Source organism: Oncorhynchus mykiss, chromosome 25 (genome assembly GCF_013265735.2).
Source record: "Oncorhynchus mykiss isolate Arlee chromosome 25, USDA_OmykA_1.1, whole genome shotgun sequence".
NCBI lineage: Eukaryota > Metazoa > Chordata > Actinopteri > Salmoniformes > Salmonidae > Oncorhynchus > Oncorhynchus mykiss.
The window spans coordinates 35,677,266-35,697,463 of record NC_048589.1 but is presented as its reverse complement, the minus strand read 5'-3'; the positions used below and the strand labels follow the sequence as shown (position 1 = coordinate 35,697,463).

The 20,198-nt window shown below is 44.0% G+C and overlaps 1 long non-coding RNA gene across 1 annotated transcript in view; it reads left to right on the top strand.

Moving 5' to 3' along the window:
• The first annotated feature begins 6,278 nt into the window (after positions 1 to 6,278).
• The window catches only part of LOC118944362, a 66,520-nt gene continuing 52,600 nt past the window's right edge, over positions 6,279 to 20,198 (top strand). Inside the window, exons 1-2 of the long non-coding RNA XR_005039593.1 lie at positions 6,279 to 6,425; positions 6,525 to 6,642. This is a non-coding gene — a long non-coding RNA (uncharacterized LOC118944362). The remainder of the gene's footprint in view (positions 6,426 to 6,524; positions 6,643 to 20,198) is intronic.

The following is a 20,198-nucleotide window of genomic DNA, read 5'->3' as shown; positions in this document are numbered from 1 at the left end:
CGTTGGAAGCACAGAGACGATTGCCAAAATGAGAACACAGAAGGCTATTGTATAAAACACCTGTCCCCGGATTACATCTTCAAACTAAGGGAAACCAAGGCATCCTTGACAGAGAAGGAGAAGCGTTCATCCATGTATATGGGTAAGAGTCTAGCTACATTTTCAGATAATATAATATAAGTTTCTAATTTTGCCAGAAAGTAGTTTTCATTACAAGTTAAAGCGTGCTGTTACACTACATAACCAAAAATATGTGAACACCTGCTTGTCGAACATCTCATTCCAAAATCATGGGCATTAATATAGAGTTGGTCCGCCCTTTGTCGCTATAACAGCCTCCACTCTTCTGGAAAGGCTTTCCCCTAGATGTTGGAAAATTGCTCAGAGGACTTGCTTCCACTCAGCCACAAGAGCATTAGTGAGGTCAGGCACTGATGTTGGGCGTTTAGGCCTGGCTCACGGTCGGTGTTCCAATTCATCCCAAAAGTGTTTACTACACTACCTTATTCCCTCTGTTTAGCACATGGCCTCATAAGTGAAGCCTTAACAACATTCACGGGCCATTTTCTCAAAAGTGGGGTTACAAGTTTGTCAACTTTTAAAGCAGAATTACTTTGCCATTGTTCCTGTAGTGTATGATATCATTTTCTAGCACTGAGACTCCAATGTAAAAAAATACATTTTAAAATGTTGCTATGTAGGACCGAATCGAGCTGGTCGGTTACATACTGTATGTGTAGAGGATGTGTGGCTTGAAGGAGCATAGGCCAGAGCCTCCTCTCCTCTCACTCACAACTCAGTGGTTGCCTCTACAGATATACACACCCCACTGCTGCTAATGCCTGTCCACACACAGCCCAGAGAGCTCTGCCTCTTTAAGACCTCACTCTGCAATCCCTGCTAAAAAGGTGCACTCTAATACATACACAGATATTTCATCACAAAGCAGCACTAAGCAGCAGAGGTCAGAGTGATGACAGAAGGGAAGGCTGCAGTTACACGCCGTCATTGCTCCTCCATCAGGGTTTAAATAGCTACTGCCCCTAAAAACTAACTAATCCCTTCCAAAACAGACATGTGGCATCAATATGTGTCAGAAAAAAAGTATTCCAGTGTCAAAATTGACTACAAAGTGTAGCTAGGATAATTTTGGTCATAAAGTCAGTCTCGTCTAAACGGAGTTTGGAGCCTCGAGTAAATGAAGGTTGGGTTTGGATTAGAATTATGTCAACAAATAATGCCCTCTATTGCCAAGCTCCATGTGCAAATTGACCCTCCACCCACTTCGCTTCCCTTCATTGAATTGGGCTTCATTGTTTCATAGCCCACAACGCGTTCAGAGGATTGCAGCCGTTTGATATATAGAATACATACAGAAAGCCCTAAACTATGGTTTGCATGCCCTGTCGAAGGTCCCTATCATGCCGAATAGGTGGTTGGAGTTCGTTAGTCCCCAGTGGTTGCGAGCATAACGGTAGCTAGACCATAGACTGCTGGTTATGTACACTGAACAAAAATATAAACGCAATATGTAAAGTGTTTCATGAGCTGAAATAAAAGATCCCCAAAATTTTACATAGGCACAAAAAGCTTATTTCTCTCAAATGTTGTGCACAAATGTGTTTACATCCCTGTTAGTGAGCATTTCTTCTTTGCCAAGATAATCCATCCACCTGACAGGTGTGGCATATCAAGAAGCTGTTTAAACAGCATGGTCATTAAACTTTGTGCTGGGGACAATAAAAGGCCCCTCTAAAATATGCCACAAATGTCTAAAGTTTTTAGGGAGCGTGCAATTGGCATGCTGACTGGAGGAATGTCCACCAGAGCTGTTGCCAGATAATTGAATGTTGATTTCTCTACAATAAGCCCCCTCCAATGTCATTTTAGAGAATTTGGCAGTACGTCCAACAGGCCTCACAACCGCAGACCAAGTCTAACCCCGCCAGCCCAGGACCTCCACATCTGGCTTCTTCACCTGCGGGATCATCTGAGACCAGCCACCCGGACAGCTGATGAAACTGTGGGCTTGCGCAACCAAAGAATATCTGCAAAAACTGTCAAAAAATGTTTCAGGGAAGCTCATCTGCGTGCTCGTCATCCTCACCAGGGTCTTGAACTGACTGTAGTTTGGCGTTGTAACAGACTTCAGTGGGGAAATGCTGACCTTCGATAGCCACTGGCACGCTGAAGAAGTGTACTCTTCACAGATGAATCATGGTTTTAACTGTACCGGGCAGATGGTAGACACTGTATATGGCATTGTGTGGATGAGTGGTTTGCTGATGTCAACGTTGTGAACAGTGTCCCATGGTGGCGGTGGGGTTACGGTATGGACAGGCATAAACTACGGACAATGAATACAACTGCATTTTATCGATGGCAATTTGAATGCAGAGATACTGTGACGAGATCCTGAGGCCCATTGTCGTGCCATTCATCTGCAGCCATCACCTCATGTTTCAGCATGATAATGCACGACCCCATGTTGTAAGGATGTGCACAAAATCCCTGGAATCTGAAAATGTCCCAGTTCTTTCATGTTCTGCATACTCACCAGACATGTCACCCATTGAGCATGTTTGGGATGCTCTGGATTGACATGTACGTCAGCGTGTCTCAGTTCCTGCCAATATCCAGCAACTTCACATGTGAAATCTATAGACTAGGCCACTAAGGCCTAATGCATTTTTTTAATTGACTGATTTCCTTACATGAGCTGTAACAGTAAAATCTTTGAAACTGTGTGTTTATATTTTTGTTCAGTGTATATTTTAATCATCATTACCGCTATAATCACTAGCATAGCTAACGTTAGCCTACCTAAAAAAAAACTTGGATTTGACATTGAAACATGATAACATTTCAAAAGAAGGCAAATAATTAGCAGTCATGATTGTGATGTCGCCAGATTGACTTTAGATGCAGTATAACTTTAGCCAGCTAACTAAGACTGAGGGGACCACCGTATTTTAGCTGGCTAACATTAGCATTGCTAGCTATTTTTGATTAACTTTGCTAGTAACGGTAATGGCAAGATTGCCATCGCTCTAAAGTAACTTTGACAACATCATAACATGGCAAAGTGGTAACTAGATGGAACTCTCTGCCACCCCAGGTAACTAAAGCCAATAGAGCCAGTATTCAATAGAGCCATGACTAGATGGGACTCTCTGTCACCCCAGGTAACTAAAGCCAATAGAGCCAGTATTCAATAGAGCCATGACTAGATGAAACTCTCTGTCACCCCAGGTAACTAAAGCCAATAGAGCCAGTATTCAATAGAGCCATGACTAGATGGAACTCTCTGTCACCCCAGATAACTAAAGCCAATAGAGCCAGTATTCAATAGAGCCATGACTAGATGGAACTCTCTGTCACCCCAGGTAACTAAAGCCAATAGAGCCAGTATTCAATAGAGCCATGACTAGATGGAACTCTGTGTCACCCCAGGTAACTAAAGCCAATAGAGCCAGTATTCAATAGAGCCATGACTAGATGGAACTCTCTGTCACCCCAGGTAACTAAAGCCAATAGAGCCAGTATTCAATAGAGCCATGACTAGATGGAACTCTCTGCCACCCCAGGTAACTAAAGCCAATAGAGCCAGTATTCAATAGAGCCATGACTAGATGGAACTCTCTGTCACCCCAGGTAACTAAAGCCAACAGAGCCAGTATTCAATAGAGCCATGACTAGATGGAACTCTCTGTCACCCCAGGTAACTAAAGCCAATAGAGCCAGTATTCAATAGAGCCATGACTAGATGGAACTCTCTGTCACCCCAGGTAACTAAAGCCAACAGAGCCAGTATTCAATAGAGCCATGACTAGATGGAACTCTCTGTCACCCCAGGTAACTAAAGCCAATAGAGCCAGTATTCAATAGAGCCATGACTAGATGGAACTCTCTGTCACCCCAGGTAACTAAAGCCAATAGAGCCAGTATTCAATAGAGCCATGACTAGATGGAACTCTCTGTCACCCCAGGTAACTAAAGCCAACAGAGCCAGTATTAAATAGAGCCATGACTAGATGGAACTCTCTGTCACCCCAGGTAACTAAAGCCAACAGAGCCAGTATTAAATAGAGCCATGACTAGATGGAACTCTCTGTCACCCCAGGTAACTAAAGCCAACAGAGCCAGTATTCAATAGAGCCATGACTAGATGGAACTCTCTGTCACCCCAGGTAACTAAAGCCAATAGAGCCAGTATTCAATAGAGCCATGACTAGATGGAACTCTCTGTCACCCCAGGTAACTAAAGCCAATAGAGCCAGTATTAAATAGAGCCATGACTAGATGGAACTCTGTGTCACCCCAGGTAACTAAAGCCAATAGAGCCAGTATTCAATAGAGCCATGACTAGATGGAACTCTCTGTCACCCCAGGTAACTAAAGCCAATAGAGCCAGTATTCAATAGAGCCATGACTAGATGGAACTCTCTGTCACCCCAGGTAACTAAAGCCAATAGAGCCAGTATTAAATAGAGCCATGACTAGATGGAACTCTCTGTCACCCCAGGTAACTAAAGCCAACAGAGACAGTATTAAATAGAGCCATGACTAGATGGAACTCTCTGTCACCCCAGGTAACTAAAGCTAGCAATAAAACCACATTCAAGAACCAGATAAAAGAACAACTTACGTCAGGTGGACCGTGAAGAGACACACAGACATTTTTATTCATTTTGTATTGTATTTTGCATTGTGTTATGCATTCGACTATACATGGTTGGGATTCGACTGTGATATGTGGTTGTCTCGCTTATCTTAAGATGCACTAGCTGTGGGTTGCTCCAGATGGGAGCGTCTGCTGAATTGCTAAATTGTAATGTAAATGTAGTGCAACGTATGTATACTTATATTATGTATTTTATTTATTGTGTTTTTTCCTGTTTGGACCCCAGGAAGAGTAGCCGCTGCCTCGGTAGCAGCTAATTGGGATCCTAATAAATACTAAATACAAAAAAATACAAAAAAAAGGCCATAGCAATACATGTCACCTTCACCTGTCAGCGGGAACAGCTTTCACAGGCTCATCATTTCTACAAATAAAAAAGGTGGAGGGGTTAAACCAAGGCCTCATACCTTTTAAAGGGTTAATAAATTGTGTTATGATAAATTGTAAGTTCTCCCCTCAGGAGACCTCTGTGTGTGTGTGTGTGTGTGTGTCTGTGTGTGTGTGTGTTAACACCTGTTTTGAGTGTTGTGCCCTTCAGACACTATCAGAAGGCGGAAAACCGCCTACGTACAAACTCCTCCTGTCTGGGCCCCACCGTGGCTGTCTGAGGTTCTGAGAATATGACTGGTCTTCTGAGAACACAAGGCTGCCGCAGGCCTGATGAAAACAGCCACCTGTCAGAAATTGCTTAGACTCGTTCACCTTGTTATGACCCTATACTTGATGATGAAAGGTCAAGTTTTGGTCAGACCCACTTCTGAGCTTTAATTTCTGACAAGATGGTTGCTGCTGTCGGGGAGGTTAGATTTATTAAAATGTTGTTGCCAGGGAAAGTCACGCAAGGGGAAATGGGGAGGCTATATAAGTTGTAGGATGTCTTAGACACCTTGCAGAACCTGGGGAGAGCTATCATATACTGTACTCTGTACCAACTTCTGCCTACAATTATATTACCTAATTCTGTTATCCCCATCGAAGACCGTTGGTGAGAAGGCAAGAGGTGAAGTTGGAATAGAGGTCTTTGATTTATGGGCATATCAAAGTGAACACAGCGACCTGGCACTCAGCATTACAATTTTACTAGACAACTTTTACTAGTATTGCCTTTTTTTACTATTGAATTGAATGGTATCAGTCAATATGGGGAAGGAGAAACCCTGTGTATTCTGCACTAGGATCAGGGAACTCCTGTTGTATATGGGACACCACACAGGAAGAATGATCACTCTGACATGTTTGCCAAGGTATCCCCATTACCACCGACAAAACGCTGATTAGACACAGTATCTGTGTCGGCTAGGAATGACAATTAAAAGTGAAAGGTGCACATTCTTACATTACCAGAGCACTGCTTATATGGTATTATGTAAAGGGTTGTTTACTACATTTGAAGGTTATCAAAACACTTCCTCTATCATCTCACCATACATCTGCCTGTAGTTATTGAACTCAACCTGCAGGAGGTTTGTTTGTTGTGACTGAGTGAGGGGAAACAGCTGCGGGCGAGGTTCGCACAGATTGGTTGTGTCTTTTTGGTGGCAAGGTCACACCCAAGAAACGCCCACATCAAACCACACCCCCCAAGCCAGCTCACATTTGACTTCTGTCATGGCCGCCAGCATTTCTTGAGGAGCAAGCTAAAAAAAACTAGGCCAAATCAGCTCCCCTTTAATTAAGGCAGAGGAGTTGGGTTAGCATGTGAGTTCAAATCCAAACCCAGGCCTCGGATGAAGATTTTTCAGTAAGGGCACACTTTTAGTAAATCCTTCCAAATGCAAAGCCCCTTTCACTGTTTCTCTTTCTCCTTTAAATCTCTCTCTCTCTTCCCCTCGTTGTTCAGGAACTGCGTCCGTCTCTTCTATGGCTGGGAGGTTGTAATTTGTTACAGGCGGCGAGGCTGGGCGGTCCAGGACCTCTGTCTTATCTGGACAGGGGATCACTAGCAAATCATATCAGAGGTAGTGTCTCAAATGGCACCCTATTCTCTAGCTAGTGTACTACTTATTATAGAGCACTACCTTTTACCTTTGGCTATTTGGGACACACACAGAGAAAAGAGAGGTCCTGTTTTAAATATAGCTATAATTCCTGCAATCATTTCTTGCTGTCTCTATCTTCCATCTCCCCTCATCCCTCTCTCCACCCCCTCCTCCTTATATATATTTTTCCCAGTCTGAAACAAGCAATTTTTTTTCTCCCCAGCGTTTCCTCTTCTGGGATCCAGTTAAGCTTTGGCTTGTAGTGTGGGCTCAGGTCTGTCTGTCTGTCTGTTTCTGCGCTTGGGGTGTGTGTACAGCCTGGTCTCATTGACTAGATATAACATAGCAAATGTAAATCCGAGACACTCAAATTAGTATGATATGTTATGTTTGGTATGGTTACATAAGACACAATGTTACTTTAGGCAAAAACTAAAGTAGGGAGGTTAGTTGGGGTGGATGGGTCAGCATATAATGCAAATGTCTAGCAATCTAAAGGTTGCGTGTTCGAATATCAACATGGACAACTTTGGCTAATAAGCTACTTTGCAACTATTTAGTATGTTAGGTAACCCTAACCCTAACCTTAACCCTTTAACCTAACTCCTAACCCTAACCCCTAGATTAGCTAACGTTAGCCAACTAGCTAATGTTCGTGTTAGCCACCTAGCTAACGTTACAACAAATTGGAATTCGTAACATATAACGCGAACGTCTAGCAACCCAAAGATTGCGTGTTAAAATCTCATCATAGACAACTTCATCCTTTGAACTATTTAGTAACTTTGCAACTACTTACTATGTTTTACATGTTGTACTTTTTCAAATAGCAACATACTGTACGACTTGTAATTCATAACCTATTGTATGTATTGCAATTCGTAACATATCATACAAAATGGATGATGTACATCCACATACCATAAGAAACATAACTTATCATTTTAATCGGAGCGTGATGGATTTACTTCTACTATGTTACGTCTACACCTGAATCCAGGCTGGTGGGTATATGTCTCTCTCTCTCTGTGTGTGTGTGTGTAGTGTGGGCTCGGGGCTGACAGTTGCATGACAAGGAATGTTTCCTTTGTAAGAGCCTACTTCCTCCCTGTGCAGTTTTAGCTTAATTGAAACGTTTCCTATTGAGCTCAATCAAGAGGGCAATTACCTAATTATTCGCTTATGCTTAACTCAGCCCCGTAAGAAATGAAGAGTAAGAGAGAGGGGGAGGGAGAAAGAGAGAGAGAGAGAGGGTGGGAAGGAGGGAGGAAGAGAAAGAGAGAGGGGGTGGGAAGGAGGGAGGAAGAGAAAGAGAGAGGGGGTGGGAAGGAAGGATGAAGAGAGAGCAAAAGCAAAAAAAAGAAAGAGAAAGAAAAAAGGAAAAGAGAAAGAAAACAAAAGAAAGAGAGAGATACATAGAGGTAGATAAAGTTGATTTCTGTCCAATTCACGCTTCAGTTCATTTTTTTATTTTTATTAAAGGAAACACCTCAATAATTGCAACAAATAGCATAACTTACAGTAGCTAGTACTTTCTATTATATTAGAAAAATCTAAAAACACATAGGACCCTATCTAGCAACCATTTTTTTAAAAGCAAGACTGGTGTCGCTCTGAGAGACTCTGGTTTTTAATGGAAGAGGTGCTGCTCTGAGAGACACTTTGGTTTTTAATGGAAGAGGTGTCGCTCTGAGAGACACTCTGGTTTTTAAAGAAAGAGGTGCTGCTCTGAGAGACACTCTGGTTTTAAATGAAAGAGATGTCACTCTGAGAGAACCTCTGGTTTTTATGAGCTCATAAGGGAAAGTATTATCAAAGGCAGGAATGGGGGGAACGAACGGAGGGAGGAGAAGAATGGGGGGAATAAGGGGACGAGAGGGAGACATTAAAGAGGTGGAATGTCCTGTCCCAGCTCTGAACGCTCCTCTAACCCCCAACACATTTAATAAGGAGACAGCTAATAAAACACACACATATCCTTGTGTGTGTATAAATGTGTGTCCGTTGAACCTAACAGAAGACGGACTGATCTGTTTTCATATGCTTTCTTCAATTTTTTTCATGACATTTAAAAAACATTTAGCTTATGTAATTTTAAAACCATAACAAACAAAAGCTATTAATAAATACTCATATAAAAATACAACTTGGGGCGGCAGGTAGCCTAGCGGTGAGAGCCTAGCGGTTAGAGCCTAATGGTTAGAGTGTTGGGCCAGTAACCGAAAGGTTGCTGGATCGAATCCCTGAGCTGACAAGGTAAAAATCTGTCGTTCTGACCTTGAACAAGGTAGTTAACCCACTGTTCCCAGGTCTGTCATCATTGTAAATAATATTTGTTCTTAACTGACTTGCCTAGTTAAATAAAGGTTCAATTAAAATATAAAAACTCCACACTTCTGAATTAAAATATTCCAGTGCTGCTTTTATGAATTATGTCAATAACATAGCCTGCGTAAGTCTTCAAGGCTGTATCTTTTCTGATGTAATATCTATCCCTCTTCTCTCATCTCCCAGGTCCCACAATCTCCCCTCCACAGCTGCAACAAGTGTTGAATGGTGGGCTCTTAAATCAATCATTTAAATATATGGATAAATCCGTGAGCCGTTGTGGTTTAAGCACACATGCCGTAGCTTAATTCACCCGAGCAGGCCAGCGCAGCGGCCATATTTCAGCCAACATGTGCACCACTGTTGTCTAAACAAGCACTGCGAGGAAGGCCGCAGAGGAGGGTCCTGGCTGGAGGTCATGGAAAGCAGTTAGTGTGTTAGTGTGTGTGAGAGAGAGAGCGCACGCACAGTCAGAGATACACACTGGCTCACTCGCACACACAAACACGGTTACGCAGTCACACACACACACAAATACACACCCACAAAGTCACCCACGCACGCGAGTAAGTACACAATGAAACACACCAGCCACGAGGACGGGAAGGCAGCAAGGGCCCTGTCTTGAGGTCATGGAAATCAGTTAGAATGCCTCCTTTCACCAGGGAAAATGAGAGGAACAGGAGGATCAGGCAGGCTCTGCTATACACACACTCACAAACACACAAACATGCTCAAGCTCACACACACTCACACACGCACACACGCGCACACACACACGTGCACACACACACACAAGCACACACAGACACACTCCGACAGAAAATAAGTGTGTTTTTGTGTGCATGCATACACACACAACTGGTCTTTATGGTCAGTAGAGGGAAGAAAAATGAAGGCATGCTCTGCTGTCACACAGACTGGGTGGGCTCAGCTGGTCAGCTGGAGCACCTGCCAGCGCATCAGGGAGTTCTGCTAAAGCACTAAACACACACACACACACACACACACACACACACACACACACATTCACCTTGAACAATACAATCACAGATACACACAACCATTAATATGCTCCGAAAACAACAGGTGAAATGCTTACTTACAGGCTCTAACCAATGGTGTGGGAAAAAAAGGTATGTGTGTAGGTAAGTAAAGAAATAAAACAACAGTAAAAAGACATTTGAAAAAAGAGTAGCAAGGCTATATACAGACACGGGTTAGTCAGGCTTATTGAGGTAGTATGTACATGTAGGTATCGTTAAAGTGACTATGCATATATGATGAACAGAGTAGCGTAAAAAGAGGGTTTGGCGGGTGGTGGGACACAAATAGTCTGTGTAACCATTTGATTAGATGTTCTGGAGTCTTATGGCTTTGGGGTAAAAACTGTTGAGAAGCCTTTTTGTCCTAGACTTGGCACTCCGGTACCGCTTGCCATGCGGTAGTAGAGAGAACAGTCTATGACTGGGGTGGCTGGGGTATTTGACCATTTTTAGGGTCTTCCTCTGACACCTCCTGGTGTAGAGGTCCTTGGTAGGCAGGCAGCTTTGCCCCAGTGATGTACTGGGCCGTACGCACTACCCTCTGAAGTGCCTTGCGGTCGGAGGCCGGACAATTGGCGTACCAGGCAGTGATGCAGCCGGTCAGGATGCTCTCGATGTTGCTGCTGTAGAACCTTTTAAGGATCTCAGGACCCATGCCAAATCTTTTTAGTTTCCTGAGGGGGAATAGGCTTTGTTGTGCCCTCTTCAGGATTGTCTTGGTGTGTTTGAACCAATCTAGTTTGTTGTTGATGTGGACACCAAGGAATTTGAAGCTCACAACCTGCTCCACTACAGCCCTGTCGATGAGAATGGGGACGTGCTCGGTGCTCCTTTTCCTGCAGTCCACAATCATCACCTTAGTCTTGGATACGTTGAGGGATAGGTTGTTATCCTGGCACCACCCGGCCAGGTCTCTGACCTCCTCCCAATAGGCTGTCTCGTCGTTGTCGTGATCAGGCCTACCACTGTTGTGTCGTCAGCAAACTTAATGAGGGTGTTGGAGTCGTGCCTGGCCATGCAGTCATCAGTGAACAGGGAGTGCAGTAGCGGACTGACCACGCACCCCTGGGGAGCTCCAGTGTTGAGGATCAGCGTGGCAGATGTGTTGCTACCTACCCTCACCACCTGGGGGCGACCTGTCAGGAAGTCCAGGATCCAGTTGCAGAGGGAGGTGTTTAGTCCCAGGATCCTTAGCTTGGTGATGAGCTTTGAGGGTACTATGGTGTTGAACACTAAGCTGTAGTCAATGAACAGCATTCTCACATAGTGTTCCTTTTGTCTGGGTGGGAAAGGGCAGTGTGGAGTGCAATAGAGATTGCATCATCTGTGGATCTGTTTGGGCGGTATGCAAATTGGAATGGGTCTAGGGTTTCTGGGATAATGGTGTTGATGTGAGCCATTACTAGCCTTTCAAAGCACTTCATGGCCACGGACGTGAGTGCTACGGGTCTGTAGTCATTTAGGCAGGTTGCCTTCGTGTTCTTGGGCACAGGGACTATGGTGTTCTGCTTGAAGCATGTTGGTATTACAGACTCAATCAGGGACATGTTGAAAATGTCAGTGAAGACACCTGCCAGTTGGTCAGCACATGCCCGGAGCACACGTCCTGGTAATCCGTCTGGCCCCGAAGCCTTGTGTATGTTGACCTGTTTCAAGGTCTTACTCTCGTCGGCTACGGAGAGCGTGATCACACAGTCGTCCGGAACAGCTGATGCTCTCATGCATGCCTCAGTGTTGTTTGCCTCGAAGCGAGCATAGAAGTGATTTAGCTCGTCTGGTAGGCTTGTGCCACTGGGCAGCTCGCAGCTGTGCTTCCCTTTGTAGTCTGTAATCGTTTGCAAGCCCTGCCACATCCGACGAGCGTCGGAGCCGGTGTAGTATGATTCAATCTTAGCCCTGTATTGACACTTTGCCTGTTTAATGCTTTGCCTGTTTGTCGCAGGGCATAGCAGGATTTCTTGTAAGCTCCCGGGTTAGAGTCCCGCACTTTGAAAGCTGCAGCTCTACCCTTTAGCTCAGTGCGAATGTTGCCTGTAATCCATGGCTTCTGGTTGGGGTATGTACAGTCACTGTGGGGACGACGTCCTCAATGCACTAATTGACAAAGCCAGTGACTGATGTGGTGTATTCCTCAATGTCATCGGAATAATACCGGAACATGTTCCAGTCTGTGATAGCAAACAGTCCTGTAGTTTAGCATCTGCTTCATCTGACCACTTTTTTATAGACCGAGTCACTGGTACTTCCTGCTTTCATTTTTGCTTGTAAGCAGGAATCAGGAGGATATAGTTGTGGTCGGATTTACTAAATGGAAGGCGTGGGAGAGCTTTGTACGTGTCTCTGTGTGTGGAGTACAGGTGATCTAGAATTATTTTTCCCTCTCGTTGCACATTTAACATGTTGATAGAGATTTGGTAGAACTGATTTAAGTTTCCCTGCATTAAAGTCTCCGGCCACTAGGAGCTCCGCCTCTGGGTGAGTGGTTTCCTGTTTGCTTATTTTCTTATACAGCTGACTGAGTACGGTCTTCATGCCAGCATCTGTCTGTGGTGGTAAATAAACAGCCACAAAAAGTAAAGCTGAGAACTCTCTAGGCAAGTAGTTTATCACAATATACTCTACTTCAGACGAGCAAAATCTAGAGACTTACTTAGATTTCGTGCACCGGCTGTTTACAAATATGCACAGACCCCCCCCCCCCCCCCCCCCCTGTTCTATCTTGCCGGTGCAGCATGTATCTCGCTAGCTGAATATCCATGTCGTCATTCAGCCACGATTCCGTGAAGCATAGGATATTACAGTTTTTGATGTCCCGTTGGTAGGATATTTTCGTGATCGTACCTCGTCTAGTTTTTTTTTTTTTTTTTAAACTCTGTTTATTAAGTTTTGAACATACACACACAGACAAGACAAAGCAATATAAATAATACACTCAACTAGAAAAAAAAATACAAATTAAAAAAAAATTAAGAAAAAAAAAAAAAAAAAAAAAAAAAAAAGCTTTAAAAAATCTTTAAAGAAACCATACTTTAGACAAGTTAAACACACCAGGCAGCAGGCTACAGAGGTTAAAGGGCAATCTATAGTATAGGGACAGAGCAAACACCTCACCATTGTTCCTGTAAGCAGTCAAGGGATAAGGGTGGAGAAATGCAACCACTCACAAGAGAGTCATGGCCACAGACCAACCATCCACTGGACAAAAAAAAAAAGTTTACAATGCTTTAAAATAAAAAATGATTATTCATGTAGGCGTGAACAAAATGTAAAAATAACTGGGAAAAACAAGCTCACACTTCAGTCTCTGCCTGGGCAAGATGAACAAGGCGTCCGCGGACCACAATCAATAAGCACATGGACCTTAATACCCCCCCAGCAAAAACACAGAGAGAAGCTCCTCCAACCCTTAAGTCACAGACTTATTTTAGTATTAATTGGGATGCCATCAGAGGATGGACTGTTTAAAGTAAGACCGGAATGGAGCCCAAGCCTCATCAAACAGTTTGGGGTTCCCACGTGAATTGAATTTAATTTTTTCTAGTTTCAGAGAGCACAACACATCCCTCACCCAATATTTATACGATGGGGGAGCTGCCATCTTCCAGTTCTGTAGTATTAGCCGTCTAGCTAAAAGAGTTGTATAAGCAACCGTGTCCGACTGGATTCTTGATAGGGGGGTACCCATGGGCAGTACTCCAAAAAGGGCTGTAAGGGGAGACGGATCTATAACAGTGTCATATATATCAGAGAAACATTTAAATATTAATTCCCAGAAACCTGACAGTTTATGACAGCCCCAAAACATATGCAACAGTGTGGCTGGTTCCACCTTACATCTGACACAGGTAGGATCAAAATCAGAGAATATTCTTCCAAGTTTGGCCCCCGACCAGTGGATACGATGAACCACCTTGAATTGAATGAGGCTGTGTCTAGTGCTAAAAGAGGACGAGTGTACCCTGCGCAGCACAGATTCCCAGGCGTCTTCCCCAAGTTCCTCCCCCAAATCCTTTTCCCATCGAGTCTTTAAAGGCACCAGAGAAGGGTTCTGTAGGTCATGAATGATTGCATATACATCTGAAATTGCGCCTCTAGGAAGCTTGTTCAGCTCCAAGATGCTCTCAATAGCAGTATTCGCAGGCCTATTGGGAAATCCAGGTGTGTTAGCCCTGACAAAGTTTCTAGTCTGGAGATAGCGGAAAAAGTGGGATTGGGGGAGATTTAACTTTTCCTGCAGCTGAGAAAAAGAGGCAAATGTATCATCAAAGAATAATTGGGCTAGCGAGGAAAGGCCTAGTGAGTGCCAAATGCCAAAAGCCCCATCATTCAAAGATGGAGGAAATAAAATGTTCTGATTGATTGGGCCTGATAGAGAAAAGCCTCGGAGGCTAAAGGCTAAACGGAACTGATTCCAAATTTTAAGAGACTGCTTTACAATTGGGTTGGCACACCTTTTGCCTAGGGAGAGACGAGCACAGCACAGAGGAAAGTGCTGCAGGTTTACACGATTCAGACTCCATCTGGGCCCAGAGTGGTCTAGGGCCAGTAGGATCAGTCTGCAGCCAGTACAGAACGGCTCTGAAATTTGCAGCCCAGTAGTATGTCTGAAAATTTGGTAAAGCTAAACCCCCCATCGACCTAGGCTTCTGTAAATGTTTTCTACCAATCCGTGGTACCTTGCCATTCCAAATAAAATGCATGAATGTTTGATCCAGTGAAATAAAAAAAGATTTTGGAATAAAAATGGGTAAACATTGAAATAAATATAAAAATTTGGGCAACACATTCATTTTAATGACATTAATCCTTCCGATAAGAGAAAGGGGTAGCGAATTCCAAAAAGTAAAAGATTGTTTCAATCTGTCTGCTAGAGCAACAAAGTTTTCCTGAAACAAATTTGAATATTTCCTTGTCACTTTTACTCCCAAGTAAGTGAATTGATCCCGGACAATCCTAAACTGAGAACTTGTGAAAGAGCACTTTAAAGCAGCCTTGTTTACCGGAAAGAGCTCACTCTTGCCTAGATTCAGCTTGTACCCTGAGATTGATCCAAACTTTTTAAGAACAGATAGGGCACGTGGCAATGAGGTATCGGGGTTGGAGATAAACAAAAGGAGGTCGTCAGCATATAGCGAGACTTTCTGCTCCAGGCCCGCCCTGATTATGCCTTGAATGGCATCATTAGAGCGTAGTGCAATGGCGAGAGGCTCGATTGCCAAAGCAAACAACAAGGGGGAGAGTGGGCAACCCTGTCTGGATCCGCGGTGCAAGGGAAAATAGTCAGAGGACAAGTTATTGGTCCGTACCGAAGCCATGGGGGAAAAATAAAGAATCTTTATCCACGCAATGAATTTGGGGCCAAAGCCAAATCTATAAAGGGCAGCTGTTAGGTAATCCCACTCAACGCGGTCAAACGCTTTTTCGGCATCAAGTGAGACCACCACCTCCGAGTCCTCCGACGCTGGGGAGTACAGTATATTCATAAGGCGCCTAATATTGAAGAATAAATGCCTATTTCTCACAAAGCCAGTCTGGTCAGAGTGTATTACTTGGTGCAGCAAGCCCTCCATACGGATGGCTAAAAGCTTAGCTAGGATTTTGTAATCACAGTTTAAAAGCGAGATTGGGGGATAGGATCCACATTCCAGGGGGTCTTTGTTTTTCTTTAGTAGTAATGAAATTGAAGCCTGATAAAGACTAGGCGGCAGCTTTGAAGTATTGAGGCACTCTGCAAATAGTCGGGACAAGAATGGGCAAAGCAGACCAGAAAACGTCCTGTAAAATTCGGTTGGAAAACCGTCCGGACCCGGTGATTTACCACTTTTCATTGCGGACACTGCTGTTGCAATCTCCTCAAGCGTAAATTCTTCTTCTAGACAGTCATGGGAGTCTGTATCAATTGAAGGCATATTCAAGCCATTAAAGAAGGAGTCAATCAGCGAAGGGTCTTGAGGGGATTCAGAGGTGTATAGCGCAGAGTAAAATTGTTTAAATTGATCATTGATCTCTTTATGTATAACTGTGGTGGCACCAGACGGGGTCCTTATTTGTGGGATTAAACGTGAGGCCTCGGATTTACGGATCTGATGTGCAAGGAGTTTACTGGCCTTGTCGCCTTGTTCATAGACTTTGTATCGAGCTCGCAAGAGTAACTGTTCAGCCTGCCTGGTAGAAAGCTCATCAAATTCAGATTGGAGTAGTTGGCGCTCTTTATGCAGATCAGAGGAAGGATCCGCAGCATACCTCTCATCCAATGTGGCTATGGACTCGCTCAGGTCCCGAAGTCGCTGGGAGCGAACTCTGTTTTGGTTGGCTGTATAAGAAATAATTTGGCCACGTAGGTATGCTTTGAGAGACTCCCATATGGTAGAGCAGGACATACCTGGTGTTGAATTAGTTTCTAGGAATAAGGTAATTTCAGAAGAAATGAAATTAACAAACTCCTTATCTGAGAGTAAAATGGGGACGCCATTGATAACACCTTGGAGGTCGCTGGGGAAACTCTAGTTCAAGCACTAATGGTGAATGGTCAGAGATAACAATACTCTCGTAAGTACACTGCCGAAGGTTAGGCACAAGTTTTTTGTCCAAAAAGAAGTAATCAATCCGGGAGTATGTTTGATGAACATGAGAATAAAAGGAATACTGTCTATCTGTAGGATGTAGGAAACGCCAGGCCTCAAACATAGCATATTTCTGAAGAAAGGATTGAATAAGTAGGGCACATTTAGATGGGCCTGTATTTGTTTGTGAGGACTTGTCAAGAACTGGGGACATTTTACAGTTGAAATCCCCCCCTAAAATCAACAAATGAGAATCTAAATTGGGAATAGCAGACAGAAAGGAAGAAATGAAACTTGTGTCATCCCAATTGGGAGCATAAACACTAGCCAAAACAAGAGGGGTAGAAAACAGTTCACCGGTTACTATGACGTATCGTCCCTTAGGATCAGCAATAACCTCAGAAGCTACAAAGGGAGTAAGTAGCCTTATCAACCAGAATAGCAGCACCTCTTGATTTACTATGAAAGTTTGAGTGGAACACTTGACCAACCCAGTCCTTACGCATCCTAAAATGCTCACCAGTCCTCAAGTGAGTCTCTTGTAGAAATGCAATATTTGCATTCAAACCCTTTAAGTGTGTCAACACCCTCTTACGCTTCACCGGGTTGTTAACCCCTTTGGTATTCCAAGAAATGTACTTGATCGTATTATTTTGGCCCCTCTGGGCATTCCCGTTATTCAACCCTGTCATCAGAGCATAGAATGGAAAAGCAATGAGCGCCCAAAACCCCCAGAGTAACTTGTCTCAGAGTAATAATGTACGGTGGTAAATGTTTGGAAAAAGTACAGAAAAAAAACAGGAAAAAAAACTAAAAAGACAGAATGACAACATTAGAACTGAACAATTCAACCTGCCCCCCCACCCCCTCCCCCCATCCCAGACAATACCTCCCCAAACGAGGTACAAGCCTAAATAGAACATGTTCTCTTCGCACAGTATGTCTGTGAGAGTGCGGTCTTAAACCTAAACCCACAGTCCCGCTCTTTAAAGTCGCGTTTTGTTAGTGGATCAAGCAGCAAAAAGAAAGATTTGTATGTATTTTTTTCAAATAAAAAAAAGGCGAATCCCCTGTGCAAACGGAATGACAAAAGCACCACTTGTAGATGTATATAATTGTATTCCCCGTCTTATAACAGGCATTGAGAGAAAATAAATAAAATGTATAAAGGCTCTCAGCCAAAAATCTAATTTGAAGTAAGGAAATCGTAGTAAGACAATCAAAAATAATAGTAATTATAATAGTAGTCTAATTGAAGCTGAGACAGCTTACAACCAATCCCAAAAAACTACGTCTGCGCAACGTTGAACGATTGCTGGGCTTAAATGACGCTCAAAACTTTTAAAATTAAAGTGAGGCCCCAGAAACCGTGTAGCCTCGGGAGACATTTGCTGTTAACTGGGTCAATGCAAACGGATGCAGTAAACAAATAACCAAAAATATTTTGAGTCACTGAGACAATGTGTAAACAAACTAAATAGGTGAGCGAGATAAGGCACGCATCCTAGATGATCAAAACATTAGATCACATCAAATAAGCCTGAATAGTTTCACCAACTATACAAGACTAGCCTGTTATATTTGAACATAATTGTACCACAAGTGGGGTACTTACTATCCACAGTTCGCAAGCAACAGTTGCTAAACTGTGAGCATATTCAAGACTTCTTGATATGACGTTGAATGTGAGCCATAGCCTCCTCCGGAGATTCAAACGTGTGGTCTTTACCCTCATGAGATATCCATAAACGGGCCGGGAATCGCAGTCCATACTTCACACTTGGATGGTCCCGAAGTACTCGTTTGGCCTGTCCGAAAGCTGCGCGCTGCCTGGAAACAGTGGGGGAGTAGTCCTGGTATATGGAAAAGCTCTGTCCTTGAAAGCTCAGAGTGGTATTGCGGGCTCATCGGAGGATCTCCATCTTCTCATGAAAAAAGTGCACTCGAAGAATTATGTCACGGGGCCTCTCCCCATCCCGGGGCTTTGGGCGCAGCGACCGGTGGGCTCGATCAATCAGGGGCTTTTCATCTAAGGCAAGAACATCCTTCAGCAGCCCTGAAACGAAATCTGTGGCGCGATGCATTTCCGCGGACTCTGGGACCGATACAAGCCTCAGATTATTACGGCGAGAGAATCCCTCTAAACTCACACAGCTCTCCCTCACCTTTTTCAAATCCGCAGCTAGGCGTTTAACTTCAGCCTCCAGGGATGTAGTTAAGTCGGAGACATTAGTAGCGGAGGCCTCCAGTGCTGCAATCGTTGTAGTGTGTGACGCAGTTGTTGTTTTGAGTGATGTAATTGCCGGCACAGTCTCGTTCTGCAGGATGGTTAAATCTGCTTTTAAAGTATCAGAAACCTCCTGTATTCTGGCCTCAATCGTAGCAACCACCTGTGTTTTCATTTCAACTATCTCAGAGCGTAGTAGTTTGATGGCCTCGAGAATGTTCATTTCAGCGCCGCCAGTCCAAGCCGCGCCCCCGGGTAAAGTGTGCGTCCCCGGGCCCTCAGACTCAGGAGAGGGCGGTGATGAGAGCGGGTCTTGTAGGCCGGGTTTTCTCAGAGTCATGTTCTTGGCCTTATGTTTGGTCGACATGCTGACATTCGGAAGCAAAGTAGTCTTGGTTTTTACGGGAAGGGATCACCAAATTAATATTTGAAAATAAATATGGTTTTGCTGCAGAATTCACATAAACTTTAAGAATACCATGGGAGCAAACGGAAAACACGTCAGTCGCACATGGCGTCCCCTACCATCCCCCACCTCGTCTAGTTTATTGACCAATGATTGCAAATTGGCGAGTAATATTGACGTAACGGCAACTTTCAAAGTTGTCTTCTGCGGGTCCGGACGAGTCATCCGGCTCTCCTCCTCTGCGTCGCTTCCTTTTGCGAATAATTGGGATGTCTGCCCTGTGGGGTGTTTGGAGAATATCGTGTGAGTCCTGCTTGTTGTTGTTGTTGTTGTTGTTGAAGAAATCTTTGTCTAATCCGAGGTGAGTGATCGCTGTCCTGATATCCAGAAGCTCTTTGTCTAATCCGAGGTGAGTGATCGCTGTCCTGATATCCAGAAGCTCTTTGTCTAATCCGAGGTGAGTGATCGCTGTCCTGATATCCAGAAGCTCTTTGTCTAATCCGAGGTGAGTGATCGCTGTCCTGATATCCAGAAGCTCTTTTCTTCCTTAATTAAGATACGGTTGCAGAAACATTATGTACAAAATAATTTACAAATATCGCGAAACAAACCCCACATAATAAATAGCACAATTGGTTAGGAGACCGTTAAACGGCGGCCATCTCCTCCGGCGCCATTTTTTTTTGTGATTGGTGTTCTACCTGACACAAGTGTCTGGGGCTGGATACAAGTGTCTGGGGCTGGATACAAGTGTCTGGGGCTGGATACAAGTGTCTGGGGCTGGATACAAGTGTCTGGGGCTGGATACAAGTGTCTGGGGCTGGATACAAGTGTCTGGGGCTGGATACAAGTGACTGGGGTGGACACAAGTGTCTGGGGCTGGATACAAGTGTCTGGGGCTGGATACAAGTGTCTGGGGCTGGATACAAGTGTCTGGGGCTGGATACAAGTGTCTGGGGCTGGAT